Source organism: Sminthopsis crassicaudata, chromosome 5 (genome assembly GCF_048593235.1).
Source record: "Sminthopsis crassicaudata isolate SCR6 chromosome 5, ASM4859323v1, whole genome shotgun sequence".
NCBI lineage: Eukaryota > Metazoa > Chordata > Mammalia > Dasyuromorphia > Dasyuridae > Sminthopsis > Sminthopsis crassicaudata.
Genome location: NC_133621.1, coordinates 37,228,950 through 37,247,286, shown reverse-complemented (window position 1 = coordinate 37,247,286; position 18,337 = coordinate 37,228,950). Strand labels below are relative to the sequence as shown.

At 39.9% G+C, this 18,337-nt stretch overlaps 2 pseudogenes; both read left to right on the top strand.

Annotated features, from left to right (window-relative positions):
* Positions 1–5,011: 5,011 nt before the first annotated feature.
* Positions 5,012–6,970, top strand: LOC141543834 (RNA polymerase II elongation factor ELL2 pseudogene; annotated as a pseudogene).
* Positions 6,971–13,220: 6,250 nt separating this feature from the next.
* On the top strand, positions 13,221–15,173 carry LOC141543833 (RNA polymerase II elongation factor ELL2 pseudogene; annotated as a pseudogene).
* The last annotated feature ends 3,164 nt before the right edge of the window (positions 15,174–18,337 follow it).

Genomic DNA, 18,337 nt, shown 5'->3' with positions numbered 1-18,337 from the left:
TTCCCTTCTAATCTTGTTTGCATTAGTTTTTTTGTTTTGTTTTTTTGTTTTTGTTTTTTTTTGGTTTTTTTGTACAAAAGTTTTTTAATTTCATGTAATCAAAATCTTCTATTTTGTGATCAATAATGATCTCTAGTTCTCCATTGGTCCTAAATTCCTTCCTTTTCCACAAGTCTGAGAGGTAAACTATCCTATATTCCTCTAATCTATTTATGATCTCATTCTTTATGCATAAATCATGGACTCATTTTGATCTTACCTTGGTATATGGTGTTAAGTGTGAGTCCATATCTAATTTCTGCCATACTAATTTCCATTTTTCCCAACAGCTTTTTTCAAATAATGAATTCTTATCCCAAAAGTTGGTATCTTTGGGTTTGTCAAACTCTAGATTGCTATAGTTGTACACTATTTTGTCCTGTGAACCTAAGGTGTTCCAATGATCCACTAATCTATTTCTTAGCCAATAGCAAATTATTCCCTTAATCTGTTTCACGACTTTTATTGCCGAGGCTAGCATTTCTAATACATTATTGAATAGTAATGGTGATAGTGGGCAACCTTGTTTCACTTCTGATCTTACTGGGAAAGGTTCCAGGTTATCCCCATTACATATGATGCTTACTGATAGTTTTAAATATATGCTCCTGACTATTTTAAAGAATAGTCCATTTATTCCTATACCCTCAAGTGTTTTTAATAGGAATGGATGTTGTCTTTTGGGGATAAAGAAATATTTGATCCTGATTATTCTAAGGAATAGTCCATTTATTCCTATACTCTCAAGTGTTTTTTAGTAGGAATGGATGTTGTATTTTATCAAATGTTTTTTCTGCATCTCCTGACAAAGTCATATGGTTTTTATTAATTTGATTATTAATATGGTTAATTATACTAATAGTTATCCTAATATTAAACCAGCCCTGTATTGCTCGTGTGAATCCTACTTGATCATAGTGTATTATCCTGCGGATGATTTTCTGAAGTCTTTTTGCTAATATCTTATTTAAGATTTTAGCATCAATATTCATTAAGGAGATTGGTCTATTGTTTTCTTTCTGTTTTCAACCTTCCTTCATCCCCTCTTTTCCCAAATAGTTTATATAACATTGGGCTAATTGTTCTTTAAATGTTTGGTAGAAGTCACATGACAAAAACTGCTGAGAAAACTGGAAATTAGTATGGCAGAAACTAGGCATGGACCCACATTGAACACCCCATACTAAGATAAGAACAAAATGGGTCCGAGATTTAGGCATAAAGAACGAAATCATAAATAAAATGGAGGAACATGGGATGGTTTCCCTCTCGGACTTGTGGAGGAGGAAAGAGTTGTTGTCCAAGGGAGAACTAGAGACCAGTATTGATCACAAAATAGAAAATTTTGATGACGCCAAATTAAAAAGTTGCTGCACAAGCAAAACTAATGCCAACAAGATTAGAAGGGAAGTAACAAATTGGGTAAACATTTTTACAGTTAAAGGTTCTGATAAAGGGCTCATCTCCAAATTATACAGAGAATTGACTTGACTTTATAGGAAATCAAGCCATTCTCCAATTGATAAATGGTCAAAGGATATGAACAGACAATTTTCAGATGATGAAATTAAAACTATTTCCACTCATATGAAAGAGTGTTCCAAACCACGATTGGTCAGAGAAATGCAAATTAAGACAACTCTGAGATATCATTGGACACCTGTCAGATTGGCTAAGATGACAGGAACTAATAACGATGAACGTTGGAGGGGCTGTGGGAAAACTGGGACACTGATGCATTGTCGGTGGAGTTGTGAAAGAATCCAACCATTCTGGAGAGCAATGTGGAATTATGCCCCAAAAGTTATCACAATGTGCATACCCTTTGACCCAGCAGTGCTACTACTGGGCTTATATCCCAAGGATATACTAAAGAAGGGAAAGGTGTGCCAAAATGTTTCTGGCAGCCCTTGTAATAGTGGCTAAACCTGGAAAATGAATGGATGTCCATCAATTGGAGAATGGTTGGGTAAATTATGGTATATGAATGTTATGGAATATTATTGTTCTGTAAGAAATGACCAACTGGAGGAATACGGAGAGGCTTGGAGAGACTTATATCAACTGATGCTGAGTGAAACGAGTAAAACGAGGGGATCATTATAAACTTCAACAATGATACTGAATGAGGATGTATTCTGATGGAAGTGGATATCTTCAACATAGAGAAGAGCTGATCCAATTCCAATTGGTCAATGATGGACAGAATCAGCTACACCCAGAGAAGGGACACTGGGAAATGAGTGTAAACTAGGAGCATTGGTTTTTGGTTTGGTTTGGTCTGGTTTGGTTTGGTTTCTCTTCCCAGATTATTTATACCTTGAGAATACAATCCTTCCTTTGCAACAACAACAGAATGGGGTTCTGCACATATATATTGTACCTAGGATATACTATAAGATATTTAAGATGTATGGGAATGCCTGCCATCTAGGGGAGAGGGTGGAGGGAAGGAGGGGGAAACCCGGAAGAAAAGGTAGGACAGGGGATAAGGTTGTAAAAAAAAAATTACCTATGCATATGTACTGTCAAAAATGTTATACTTATAAAAACTTAAGAAACAAAAAAGAAGATGAAGATCTTCTTGATCTTGAAAAAAAAAAATAAACCCATATTCTGGCTGGGCACTTAGGGTAAGGGGAATAGAGAGATTAGCATAATGGCTCCTTCCCTCAAGGAACTTGCATCTAATAGGAGAAATAAGCCTGAATAGCACAACTTGTTGGGAATAGGGTGAAGAGAATTCCTATTCTGGTAACAGTATGACTTAATGCCCTATAAGAACCCTTGTACTGAGATCTGGGGATTTTGTAAAGTTCAGATCATCTCATACATGCCATTTTTGACAAGTGGATGCCACTCATCAATTCAACGTGTATATACTAAGGACATACTTGTGTGCTAAGATTTGGCAACCCAAATTGAACATTTATCAAAAGTCTTCTAGCATCACATAGCATCACAAAGTTCTTTAAGCCCGGAGGGAATTGGAACAGCAAACAGCAGTGAAGCAAACTGCCTCTTTATTGGCACTTCATTGTGGAGCTAGCACATTTCCTTTTCTGTTCAGTTAGCCTAGTCCAAGATATGTCTTGTGAGAAAACTTTACTCAGTCAAGGGAATTGGGGGAAATCTCATTGCATTGTCTGAATCTAGACCTGCATGATCAGGAAACTAGATTATTAAGCCTAGACCTTAACTGAAAAGGTCGGTTATGTTGACCAGGGAACCTGGCCCATCACAGATTTATGCAAGGACTTTTCTCACATGGGTTCATCTTCATCAACCGGTATGTTTTATCTGAAAACTGGCCCCAATCTGGTCAGTCAGTTATCATTTCCATGTTTTTTGACTGTTCACAAACACTTGGAAGGGAGGAAGAGGACATCTCTTTTTCTGATTTTAGGGAATTGTATTTGTTAAATATCCCCCCCACAAATTGGAACATCCTTACTCTTTACTCCAATTAGAAATCTGATTGCCTAATTTTGTATCCTGGTTAAGTGTTTAGTTTTTTTTTTTTATTAATTCATCTTATTTGATTAATTGTTTTTAATCTGTCTCACTCTGTATTCAGGATCTATGGGCTGACTGATCAGTGGGGGATCCACTGACCTATTTATCATGCCTCATTTTATTTGGCTAATAAATCATACAGCTCAGCTTGACCCCTCAGCTATTTAATTAGCTTTCATAGACAGTTAAACATTTTCAGGTGTGGCCCACAATTACGACTGTCTGTTCCCTTCCTTTGAAGCACAGAAGAAAATATTGGCCAAAAATCATTTTATAATAGCAAAGAATTAGAAATTGAGGGGATGCCCTTTAGTTGGGGAATGGCTGAACAAGATGTAGTATAGGGTTGTGACAGAATACTATAGTGCTAGAAGAAATGACAAACACATTAGTTTGCAGATAACTTGGAAAGACTTCTATGACCTCATACAAAGTGAAGTGACTAAATTCAAGAGATCATTGTACACAGTAACAGCAATATCATGAAAAAAGATCAGCTGGAAAAGATTTAGCTATTCTTGAAGAAAATTGTTTTTGTACATTTTGTAACATTCCTTTAAAAAAATGGAGTCGTAATTCTCTTCCTCTTTCTAAACCCTCCCCCACCTGTTGTGTTATCGATTATATATGTAAGGTCATGGAATACCTATTAACCGTGTTGCCTCCCCCCAAAAGAAAAGGCAAGTATAATAATAAAGTAAAACTAAACATACTTTAATCTTCACTCAGAGGTGGATAACATTTTCCTGAGGGGATCTTCATAGTCCTCTTTGATCATTGGATTGATTAGGGATCAATGATAAAAATGATTTTAAAAAAAGATTATCTATTTCTTTCATTGTTGACCATTCTGGCAATAATGCTTACTATGGATAATTTCTTCAGGTTCTGCTCATTTCATTTTTCCTTCCTTCATATCAGAGTGATTCATACAATGAGCGCTATCTCCTCCCTCTATTTCCCGTTAGGTTCCTTCCTGGGGGCTAAGTCAGTACTTAACAGTTCTCTAGCTCAGAGTTGACACCTTTAGTTGCCACCTCTAAAGGAGTTGACACCTTCGCAAGAGCTTGCTGATTGGTCTGTAAGCCCATTCTCCGGGAGTATTTAAGGAGCCAGGATTCCGGAAGAAGGGAATTGCAGATTCTGCGGTGGAGCTGACTGGGGACGCTTGGACAAGAGAAGATTCGCAAGAACGGAAGGAAAAGCAGAGAAAAATCCTCCTCCCAGAGAAGGCTTATAATTGAGAGCAGACAGGACACTCCAATTTAGCGCCCAACGCGGGGAGCTGTGCTGGAGGCAGCAGCAGCAGCAGAGGCAGCAGCAGCAGCAGCAGCAGCAGCAGCAGCAGCAGCAGCAGCAGCAGCAGCAGCAGCAGCAACAGCGGCCTCAGAAGCAGCGGCAGCAGCAGCACTAGCAGAAGCGGCAGCGGCAGCAGCAGCCTCCTGAGGAGCTTAACATGGCGACGGGGGGGCCGGCGGCGGGGGGTCTGCGCGAGCAGCGGCGCTACGGCTTATCTGGCGGGAGCCTGGGCCAGGACAATCTCACCGTGGTGCACGTGAAGCTCACGGACACGGCGATCCGGGCGCTGGAGACCTACCAGAGCCACAAGCATGAAACTCCTTCCAGACCTTCCATTCAGTTCCAGGGATTCGAGGGGCTGCTCAGAATTCCCAAAAAGGATCGTCCAAAGGAAGTGCAGAACTTTAGCTTCTCCCTGTCAACCCCTGGCAAAGATCACCCTCAGGAAAGCTTTGAGTGCGTCCGCCAAACTGTCTCCACTTCTGGGGCCTCACAGCTCCACTGCCTGGGAGTTATTCAAGATCAAGTTACAGTCAGGGCAACAAAGGACTCCTCTCAAGTGCCAAGAGAAGGCAGGAGGCAGGCAGAAGAGGAATCCCGGAACCCAGGGACAAACGTTAGCAAAGCCGGCGGACCCATTGCAGGAAGAAGAGAAGAAATTGGGAAAGCGCCTCCAGCTGGGCCACAGGCAGCCCCCGAGAGAAAAAGGGCAGCTCCTATTGAGCCTGCACCTACCCTCCGGAAGACCCAGCTGAAGGACAGTGTTTCTGGGCGGCCCTACAGGGCCAGGGTGATTCACCTCCTGGCCCTGAAGACTTACAAGAAACCAGAACTCTTGGCTCGATTACAGAGAGATGGCGTTTCTCCAAAAGACAAGGACTCCCTCGGAGCCATCCTTCAACAGGTGGCCAAGCTGAATCCCAAGGACCTCTCTTATTCCTTAAAGGATTCTGTATTTCAAGAGCTCCAAAATGATTGGCCGGGATACAATGAGACAGAGAGAGAGTCCCTGGAGTTAGTGCTATCGAGAAAATTGAATCCATCTCCCCAGAATGACTCGAGCACCAGCGCTTCAGAAGCTCCTCAACGTTCTAGGAAAGAGGCTGCGCCTTCTGCTTCTCAGAAACGCCTCTTGGATTCAGATTTCATAGATCCTTTAAGGAATAAAAAACCTCGGATATCTCACCTGACAAATAGAGCTCATCCAACATGCAACGGTCATTTGAATTCTACCCTTCAAAAAAATGCTGGGGCTCCACCCCCACCCCCATCACCTCCTCCCTCTCCTCCTCCTCCTCCTCCTCCTCCTCCTCCTCCAACTGCTGCCAGCCCAACTCCACCACCTCTTCCTTCAACCCACCTTCCAGTTTCAAATCCTCCTCAGACTGCAAAGTCTAGCTCCAAGTCCCCTAGCACTCCAGAAGGCAGGGGGACTCAAGATCTACCTATGGACAGCTGTAGTCCAAATGGTAGCATCTTTGAGCGCCAGCAGGACAAAGATACCTCTAGGACTTCTTTGGAAATCCCACCCCCTGATTCAATCCTGTCGAAGGGTGCAAAGCCCATGGAAGACAAGCATTCAATGGCACATAAAAAATCTAAAGAAAAATCTAAAAAACATAAGGAAAAGGACCCAATTCAAAAACAGCCCATTGAGGAAAAGGGGAAAGACCTTAAGACGAAAGAGGAAATTGCCAAGCTAAATAGCTCTAGTCTGGATTCAAATGACGGAGTTAAAGAGGTTGGCCCTACCTCCACTGACCCTTCATCAACTATTGAACTGCCAGATTACTTAATAAAATATATTGCTATTGGCTCACATGAGCAACGCCAGAATTATACAGATGACTTCAATACAGAGTATGATGAGTATAGAACTTTGCATGCCAGAATGGAGACGGTGGCCACAAGGTTTAGGAAACTTGATGCAAAACGTCAGCGTCTTTCTCCAGGCTCCAAAGAGTATCAGACTCTTCATGAAGAGGTCTTAAAAGAATATCAGAAGCTCAATCAGGCTAGTCCCAATTACCATGAAGAAAAATCCAGATGTGATTATCTTCATAACAAGTTGGCTCACATCAAAAGACTAATAGGTGAATTCGACCAACAGCACTAGACCTCTGCTTAGACCAGAAGATGTGAATAAACTTAAGCTTATTTATTTAAAATTTCAAATGAATTGCTGGAAGATTCTAAAATATTGAAACTTGGCCATTTGAAAGTTTCACTATTAGCAAACTTTGGGTTACTTTTTTTTTTATTTTGTAATTTTTTTACCACAATATTTCTTGTATTCTTTTTTTCCAAATTTCCCCCTCTCTCCCTCTACTCCCTCCCCTAGATGACAGGCAATCCCACACATGTTAAATGTGTTAACAGCATATCCTAGATACAATATATGTGTGGAAAACCAAACTTCTTCTTGCACAGTAAGAATTGTATTCTGAAGGAACAAGTAACCTGGGTGGAAAGACAATAGTGCAAACAGTTTACACTCAACTCCCAGTGTTCTTTCTCTGGGTGTAGCTGTTTCTGTCCATCATTGCTCAACTGGAACTGAATCAGATCTTCTCTTTGTTGAAGATATCCACTTCAATCAGAATATTTCTCCATACAGTAGTATTGCTGTAGTGTACAGTGATCTCCTGGTTCTGCTCATTTCACTCAGCATCAGTTCATTGGAAGTCTTTCCAAGCCTCTCTATATTCACCCTGCTGGTCATTTCCTACAGAGCAATACTATTCCATAACATTCATATAGCATAATTCACCCAACTATTTTCCAATTGATGGGCATCCATTCAATTTCCATTTTCTACCCACTTCAAATAGGGCTGCCACAAACATTTTGGCACATACAGGTCCCTTTCCATTCTTTAGTATTTCTTTGGGATATAAGCCCAGTAGTAGGACTGCTGAATCAAAGGGTATATACACACTTTCATAACTTTTTGGGCATAGTTCCAAATTGCTTTCCAGAATGGCTGGATTCTTTCACAACTCCACCAGCAAGGCCTCAGTGTCCCAGTTTTCCCGCATTCCCTCCAACATTCATTATGATCTTTTCCTGTCATCTTAGCCAAAATGACAGAAGTGTAGTGGTATCTCAGAGTAGTCTTAATTGGTATTTCTTTGATCAAGAGTGATTTGGAACACTCTTTCATATGAATGGAAGTCGTTTCACTTTCATCATCTGAAAATTTTCTGTTCCTATCCTTTGACCATTTATCAATTGGGGAATGGTTTGATTTCTTATAAATTAGAGTCCGTTCTCTATATATTTTGGAAATGAGACCTTTATCAAAATCTTCATCTGTAAACATATTTTCCCAATTTGTTACTTCCCTTCTAATCTTGTTTGCATTAGTTTTTTTGTTTTGTTTTGTTTTTGTTTTGTTTTTTTTGTACAAAAGTTTTTTAATTTCATGTAATCAAAATCTTCTATTTTGTGATCAATAATGATCTCTAGTTCTCCATTGGTCCTAAATTCCTTCCTTTTCCACAAGTCTGAGAGGTAAACTATCCTATATTCCTCTAATCTATTTATGATCTCATTCTTTATGCATAAATCATGGACTCATTTTGATCTTACCTTGGTATATGGTGTTAAGTGTGAGTCCATATCTAATTTCTGCCATACTAATTTCCATTTTTCCCAACAGCTTTTTTCAAATAATGAATTCTTATCCCAAAAGTTGGTATCTTTGGGTTTGTCAAACTCTAGATTGCTATAGTTGTACACTATTTTGTCCTGTGAACCTAAGGTGTTCCAATGATCCACTAATCTATTTCTTAGCCAATAGCAAATTATTCCCTTAATCTGTTTCACGACTTTTATTGCCGAGGCTAGCATTTCTAATACATTATTGAATAGTAATGGTGATAGTGGGCAACCTTGTTTCACTTCTGATCTTACTGGGAAAGGTTCCAGGTTATCCCCATTACATATGATGCTTACTGATAGTTTTAAATATATGCTCCTGACTATTTTAAAGAATAGTCCATTTATTCCTATACCCTCAAGTGTTTTTAATAGGAAAGGATGTTGTCTTTTGGGGATAAAGAAATATTTGATCCTGATTATTCTAAGGAATAGTCCATTTATTCCTATACTCTCAAGTGTTTTTTAGTAGGAATGGATGTTGTATTTTATCAAATGTTTTTTCTGCATCTCCTGACAAAGTCATATGGTTTTTATTAATTTGATTATTAATATGGTTAATTACACTAATAGTTATCCTAATATTAAACCAGCCCTGTATTCCTCGTGTGAATCCTACTTGATCATAGTGTATTATCCTGCGGATGATTTTCTGAAGTCTTTTTGCTAATATCTTATTTAAGATTTTAGCATCAATATTCATTAAGGAGATTGGTCTATTGTTTTCTTTCTGTTTTCAACCTTCCTTCATCCCCTCTTTTCCCAAATAGTTTATATAACATTGGGCTAATTGTTCTTTAAATGTTTGGTAGAAGTCACATGACAAAAACTGCTGAGAAAACTGGAAATTGGTATGGCAGAAACTAGGCATGGACCCACATTGAACACCCCATACTAAGATAAGAACAAAATGGGTCCGAGATTTAGGCATAAAGAACGAAATCATAAATAAAATGGAGGAACATGGGATGGTTTCCCTCTCGGACTTGTGGAGGAGGAAGGAGTTGTTGTCCAAGGGAGAACTAGAGACCAGTATTGATCACAAAATAGAAAATTTTGATGACGCCAAATTAAAAAGTTGCTGCACAAGCAAAACTAATGCCAACAAGATTAGAAGGGAAGTAACAAATTGGGTAAACATTTTTACAGTTAAAGGTTCTGATAAAGGGCTCATCTCCAAATTATACAGAGAATTGACTTGACTTTATAGGAAATCAAGCCATTCTCCAATTGATAAATGGTCAAAGGATATGAACAGACAATTTTCAGATGATGAAATTAAAACTATTTCCACTCATATGAAAGAGTGTTCCAAACCACGATTGGTCAGAGAAATGCAAATTAAGACAACTCTGAGATATCATTGGACACCTGTCAGATTGGCTAAGATGACAGGAACTAATAACGATGAACGTTGGAGGGGCTGTGGGAAAACTGGGACACTGATGCATTGTCGGTGGAGTTGTGAAAGAATCCAACCATTCTGGAGAGCAATGTGGAATTATGCCCAAAAAGTTATCACAATGTGCATACCCTTTGACCCAGCAGTGCTACTACTGGGCTTATATCCCAAGGATATACTAAAGAAGGGAAAGGTGTGCCAAAATGTTTCTGGCAGCCCTTGTCATAGTGGCTAAACCTGGAAAATGAATGGATGTCCATCAATTGGAGAATGGTTGGGTAAATTATGGTATATGAATGTTATGGAATATTATTGTTCTGTAAGAAATGACCAACTGGAGGAATACGGAGAGGCTTGGAGAGACTTATATCAACTGATGCTGAGTGAAACGAGTAAAACGAGGGGATCATTATAAACTTCAACAATGATACTGAATGAGGATGTATTCTGATGGAAGTGGATATCTTCAACATAGAGAAGAGCTGATCCAATTCCAATTGGTCAATGATGGACAGAATCAGCTACACCCAGAGAAGGGACACTGGGAAATGAGTGTAAACTAGGAGCATTGGTTTTTGGTTTGGTTTGGTCTGGTTTGGTTTGGTTTCTCTTCCCAGATTATTTATACCTTGAGAATACAATCCTTCCTTTGCAACAACAACAGAATGGGGTTCTGCACATATATATTGTACCTAGGATATACTATAAGATATTTAAGATGTATGGGAATGCCTGCCATCTAGGGGAGAGGGTGGAGGGAAGGAGGGGGAAACCCGGAAGAAAAGGTAGGACAGGGGATAAGGTTGTAAAAAAAAAATTACCTATGCATATGTACTGTCAAAAATGTTATACTTATAAAAACTTAAGAAACAAAAAAGAAGATGAAGATCTTCTTGATCTTGAAAAAAAATAAATAAACCCATATTCTGGCTGGGCACTTAGGGTAAGGGGAATAGAGAGATTAGCATAATGGCTCCTTCCCTCAAGGAACTTGCATCTAATAGGAGAAATAAGCCTGAATAGGACAACTTGTTGGGAATAGGGTGAAGAGAATTCCTATTCTGGTAACAGTATGACTTAATGCCCTATAAGAACCCTTGTACTGAGATCTGGGGATTTTGTAAAGTTCAGATCATCTCATACATGCCATTTTTGACAAGTGGATGCCACTCATCAATTCAACGTGTATATACTAAGGACATACTTGTGTGCTAAGATTTGGCAACCCAAATTGAACATTTATCAAAAGTCTTCTAGCATCACATAGCATCACAAAGTTCTTTAAGCCCGGAGGGAATTGGAACAGCAAACAGCAGTGAAGCAAACTGCCTCTTTATTGGCACTTCATTGTGGAGCTAGCACATTTCCTTTTCTGTTCAGTTAGCCTAGTCCAAGATATGTCTTGTGAGAAAACTTTACTCAGTCAAGGGAATTGGGGGAAATCTCATTGCATTGTCTGAATCTAGACCTGCATGATCAGGAAACTAGATTATTAAGCCTAGACCTTAACTGAAAAGGTCGGTTATGTTGACCAGGGAACCTGGCCCATCACAGATTTATGCAAGGACTTTTCTCACATGGGTTCATCTTCATCAACCGGTATGTTTTATCTGAAAACTGGCCCCAATCTGGTCAGTTATCATTTCCATGTTTTTTGACTGTTCACAAACACTTGGAAGGGAGGAAGAGGACATCTCTTTTTCTTATTTTAGGGAATTGTATTTGTTTAATATCCCCCCCAAAAAATTTGGAACATCCTTAATCTTTACTCCAATTAGAAATCTGATTGCCTCATTTTGTATCCTGGTTAAGTGTTTAGTTTTGTTTTTTTTTTTTTTTTATTAATTCATCTTATTTGATTAATTGTTTTTAATCTGTCTCACTCTGTATTCAGGATCTATGGGCTGACTGATCAGTGGGGGATCCACTGACCTATTTATCATGCCTCATTTTATTTGGCTAATAAATCATACAGCTCAGCTTGACCCCTCAGCTATTTAATTAGCTTTCATAGACAGTTAAACATTTTCAGGTGTGGCCCACAATTACGACTGTCTGTTCCCTTCCTTTGAAGCACAGAAGAAAATATTGGCCAAAAATCATTTTATAATAGCAAAGAATTAGAAATTGAGGGGATGCCCTTTAGTTGGGGAATGGCTGAACAAGATGTAGTATAGGGTTGTGACAGAATACTATAGTGCTAGAAGAAATGACAAACACATTAGTTTGCAGATAACTTGGAAAGACTTCTATGACCTCATACAAAGTGAAGTGACTAAATTCAAGAGATCATTGTACACAGTAACAGCAATATCATGAAAAAAGATCAGCTGGAAAAGATTTAGCTATTCTTGAAGAAAATTGTTTTTGTACATTTTGTAACATTCCTTTAAAAAAATGGAGTCGTAATTCTCTTCCTCTTTCTAAACCCTCCCCCACCTGTTGTGTTATCGATTATATATGTAAGGTCATGGAATACCTATTAACCGTGTTGCCTCCCCCCAAAAGAAAAGGCAAGTATAATAATAAAGTAAAACTAAACATACTTTAATCTTCACTCAGAGGTGGATAACATTTTCCTGAGGGGATCTTCATAGTCCTCTTTGATCATTGGATTGATTAGGGATCAATGATAAAAATGATTTTAAAAAAAGATTATCTATTTCTTTCATTGTTGACCATTCTGGCAATAATGCTTACTATGGATAATTTCTTCAGGTTCTGCTCATTTCATTTTTCCTTCCTTCATATCAGAGTGATTCATACAATGAGCGCTATCTCCTCCCTCTATTTCCCGTTAGGTTCCTTCCTGGGGGCTAAGTCAGTACTTAACAGTTCTCTAGCTCAGAGTTGACACCTTTAGTTGCCACCTCTAAAGGAGTTGACACCTTCGCAAGAGCTTGCTGATTGGTCTGTAAGCCCATTCTCCGGGAGTATTTAAGGAGCCAGGATTCCGGAAGAAGGGAATTGCAGATTCTGCTGTGGAGCTGACTGGGGACGCTTGGACAAGAGAAGATTCGCAAGAACGGAAGGAAAAGCAGAGAAAAATCCTCCTCCCAGAGAAGGCTTATAATTGAGAGCAGACAGGACACTCCAATTTAGCGCCCAACGCGGGGAGCTGTGCTGGAGGCAGCAGCAGCAGCAGAGGCAGCAGCAGCAGCAGCAGCAGCGGCCTCAGAAGCAGCGGCAGCAGCAGCTGCGGCCTCAGAAGCAGCGGCAGCAGCAGCAGTGGCCTCAGAAGCAGCGGCAGCAGCAGCACTAGCAGAAGCGGCAGCGGCAGCAGCAGCCTCCTGAGGAGCTTAACATGGCGACGGGGGGGCCGGCGGCGGGGGGTCTGCGCGAGCAGCGGCGCTACGGCTTATCTGGCGGGAGCCTGGGCCAGGACAATCTCACCGTGGTGCACGTGAAGCTCACGGACACGGCGATCCGGGCGCTGGAGACCTACCAGAGCCACAAGCATGGAACTCCTTCCAGACCTTCCATTCAGTTCCAGGGATTCGAGGGGCTGCTCAGAATTCCCAAAAAGGATCGTCCAAAGGAAGTGCAGAACTTTGGGTTCTCCCTGTCCACCCCTGGCAAAGATCACCCTCAGGAAAGCTTTGAGTGCGTCCGCCAAACTGTCTCCCCTTCTGGGGCCTCACAGCTCCACTGCCTGGGAGTTATTCAAGATCAAGTTACAGTCAGGGCAACAAAGGACTCCTCTCAAGTGCCAAGAGAAGGCAGGAGGCAGGCAGAAGAGGAATCCCGGAACCCAGGGACAAACGTTAGCAAAGCCGGCGGACCCATTGCAGGAAGAAGAGAAGAAATTGGGAAAGCGCCTCCAGCTGGGCCACAGGCAGCCCCCGAGAGAAAAAGGGCAGCTCCTATTGAGCCTGCACCTACCCTCCGGAAGACCCAGCTGAAGGACAGTGTTTCTGGGCGGCCCTACAGGGCCAGGGTGATTCACCTCCTGGCCCTGAAGACTTACAAGAAACCAGAACTCTTGGCTCGATTACAGAGAGATGGCGTTTCTCCAAAAGACAAGGACTCCCTCGGAGCCATCCTTCAACAGGTGGCCAAGCTGAATCCCAAGGACCTCTCTTATTCCTTAAAGGATTCTGTATTTCAAGAGCTCCAAAAAGATTGGCCGGGATACAATGAGACAGAGAGAGAGTCCCTGGAGTTAGTGCTATCGAGAAAATTGAATCCATCTCCCCAGAATGACTCGAGCACCAGCGCTTCAGAAGCTCCTCAACGTTCTAGGAAAGAGGCTGCGCCTTCTGCTTCTCAGAAACGCCTCTTGGATTCAGATTTCATAGATCCTTTAAGGAATAAAAAACCTCGGATATCTCACCTGACAAAGAGAGCTCATCCAACATGCAACGGTCATTTGAATTCTACCCTTCAAAAAAATGCTGGGGCTCCACCCCCACCCCCATCACCTCCTCCCTCTCCTCCTCCTCCTCCTCCTCCTCCTCCAACTGCTGCCAGCCCAACTCCACCACCTCTTCCTTCAACCCACCTTCCAGTTTCAAATCCTCCTCAGACTGCAAAGTCTAGCTCCAAGTCCCCTAGCACTCCAGAAGGCAGGGGGACTCAAGATCTACCTATGGACAGCTGTAGTCCAAATGGTAGCATCTTTGAGCGCCAGCAGGACAAAGATACCTCTAGGACTTCTTTGGAAATCCCACCCCCTGATTCAATCCTGTCGAAGGGTGCAAAGCCCATGGAAGACAAGCATTCAATGGCACATAAAAAATCTAAAGAAAAATCTAAAAAACATAAGGAAAAGGACCCAATTCAAAAACAGCCCATTGAGGAAAAGGGGAAAGACCTTAAGACGAAAGAGGAAATTGCCAAGCTAAATAGCTCTAGTCTGGATTCAAATGATGGAGTTAAAGAGGTTGGCCCTACCTCCACTGACCCTTCATCAACTATTGAACTGCCAGATTACTTAATAAAATATATTGCTATTGGCTCACATGAGCAACGCCAGAATTATACAGATGACTTCAATACAGAGTATGATGAGTATAGAACTTTGCATGCCAGAATGGAGACGGTGGCCACAAGGTTTAGGAAACTTGATGCAAAACGTCAGCGTCTTTCTCCAGGCTCCAAAGAGTATCAGACTCTTCATGAAGAGGTCTTAAAAGAATATCAGAAGCTCAATCAGGCTAGTCCCAATTACCACGAAGAAAAATCCAGATGTGATTATCTTCATAACAAGTTGGCTCACATCAAAAGACTAATAGGTGAATTCGACCAACAGCACTAGACCTCTGCTTAGACCAGAAGATGTGAATAAACTTAAGCTTATTTATTTAAAATTTCAAATGAATTGCTGGAAGATTCTAAAATATTGAAACTTGGCCATTTGAAAGTTTCACTATTAGCAAACTTTGGGTTACGTTTTTTTTTTTTTTAATTTTGTAATTTTTTTACCACAATATTTCTTGTATTCATTTTTTCCAAATTTCCCCCTCTCTCCCTCTACTCCCTCCCCTAGATGACAGGCAATCCCACACATGTTAAATGTGTTAACAGCATATCCTAGATACAATATATGTGTGGAAAACCAAACTTCTTCTTGCACAGTAAGAATTGTATTCTGAAGGAACAAGTAACCTGGGTGGAAAGACAATAGTGCAAACAGTTTACACTCAACTCCCAGTGTTCCTTCTCTGGGTGTAGCTGTTTCTGTCCATCATTGCTCAACTGGAACTGAATCAGATTTTCTCTTTGTTGAAGATATCCACTTCAATCAGAATATTTCTCCATACAGTAGTATTGCTGTAGTGTACAGTGATCTCCTGGTTCTGCTCATTTCACTCAGCATCAGTTCATTGGAAGTCTTTCCAAGCCTCTCTATATTCACCCTGCTGGTCATTTCCTACAGAGCAATACTATTCCATAACATTCATATAGCATAATTCACCCAACTATTCTCCAATTGATGGGCATCCATTCAATTTCCATTTTCTACCCACTACAAATAGGGCTGCCACAAACATTTTGGCACATACAGGTCCCTTTCCATTCTTTAGTATTTCTTTGGGATATAAGCCCAGTAGTAGGACTGCTGAATCAAAGGGTATATACACACTTTCATAACTTTTTGGGCATAGTTCCAAATTGCTTTCCAGAATGGCTGGATTCTTTCACAACTCCACCAGCAAGGCCTCAGTGTCCCAGTTTTCCCGCATTCCCTCCAACATTCATTATGATCTTTTCCTGTCATCTTAGCCAAAATGACAGAAGTGTAGTGGTATCTCAGAGTAGTCTTAATTGGTATTTCTTTGATCAAGAGTGATTTGGAACACTCTTTCATATGAATGGAAGTCGTTTCACTTTCATCATCTGAAAATTTTCTGTTCCTATCCTTTCACCATTTATCAATTGGGGAATGGTTTGATTTCTTATAAATTAGAGTCCGTTCTCTATATATTTTGGAAATGAGACCTTTATCAAAATCTTCATCGGTAAACATATTTTCCCAATTTGTTACTTCCCTTCTAATCTTGTTTGCATTAGTTTTTTTGTTTTGTTTTTTTGTTTTTGTTTTTTTTTTGTTTTTTTTGTACAAAAGTTTTTTAATTTCATGTAATCAAAATCTTCTATTTTGTGATCAATAATGATCTCTAGTTCTCCATTGGTCCTAAATTCCTTCCTTTTCCACAAGTCTGAGAGGTAAACTATCCTATATTCCTCTAATCTATTTATGATCTCATTCTTTATGCATAAATCATGGACTCATTTTGATCTTACCTTGGTATATGGTGTTAAGTGTGAGTCCATATCTAATTTCTGCCATACTAATTTCCATTTTTCCCAACAGCTTTTTTCAAATAATGAATTCTTATCCCAAAAGTTGGTATCTTTGGGTTTGTCAAACTCTAGATTGCTATAGTTGTACACTATTTTGTCCTGTGAACCTAAGGTGTTCCAATGATCCACTAATCTATTTCTTAGCCAATAGCAAATTATTCCCTTAATCTGTTTCACGACTTTTATTGCCGAGGCTAGCATTTCTAATACATTATTGAATAGTAATGGTGATAGTGGGCAACCTTGTTTCACTTCTGATCTTACTGGGAAAGGTTCCAGGTTATCCCCATTACATATGATGCTTACTGATAGTTTTAAATATATGCTCCTGACTATTTTAAAGAATAGTCCATTTATTCCTATACCCTCAAGTGTTTTTAATAGGAATGGATGTTGTCTTTTGGGGATAAAGAAATATTTGATCCTGATTATTCTAAGGAATAGTCCATTTATTCCTATACTCTCAAGTGTTTTTTAGTAGGAATGGATGTTGTATTTTATCAAATGTTTTTTCTGCATCTCCTGACAAAGTCATATGGTTTTTATTAATTTGATTATTAATATGGTTAATTATACTAATAGTTATCCTAATATTAAACCAGCCCTGTATTCCTCGTGTGAATCCTACTTGATCATAGGGTATTATCCTGCGGATGATTTTCTGAAGTCTTTTTGCTAATATCTTATTTAAGATTTTAGCATCAATATTCATTAAGGAGATTGGTCTATTGTTTTCTTTCTGTTTTCAACCTTCCTTCATCCCCTCTTTTCCCAAATAGTTTATATAACATTGGGCTAATTGTTCTTTAAATGTTTGGTAGAAGTCACATGACAAAAACTGCTGAGAAAACTGGAAATTAGTATGGCAGAAACTAGGCATGGACCCACATTGAACACCCCATACTAAGATAAGAACAAAATGGGTCCGAGATTTAGGCATAAAGAACGAAATCATAAATAAAATGGAGGAACATGGGATGGTTTCCCTCTCGGACTTGTGGAGGAGGAAGGAGCTGTTGTCCAAGGGAGAACTAGAGACCAGTATTGATCACAAAATAGAAAATTTTGATGACGCCAAATTAAAAAGTTGCTGCACAAGCAAAACTAATGCCAACAAGATTAGAAGGGAAGTAACAAATTGGGTAAACATTTTTACAGTTAAAGGTTCTGATAAAGGGCTCATCTCCAAATTATACAGAGAATTGACTTGACTTTATAAGAAATCAAGCCATTCTCCAATTGATAAATGGTCAAAGGATATGAACAGACAATTTTCAGATGATGAAATTAAAACTATTTCCACTCATATGAAAGAGTGTTCCAAACCACGATTGGTCAGAGAAATGCAAATTAAGACAACTCTGAGATATCATTGGACACCTGTCAGATTGGCTAAGATGACAGGAACTAATAACGATGAACGTTGGAGGGGCTGTGGGAAAACTGGGACACTGATGCATTGTCGGTGGAGTTGTGAAAGAATCCAACCATTCTGGAGAGCAATGTGGAATTATACCCAAAAAGTTATCACAATGTGCATACCCTTTGACCCAGCACTGCTACTACTGGGCTTATATCCCAAGGATATACTAAAGAAGGGAAAGGTGTGCCAAA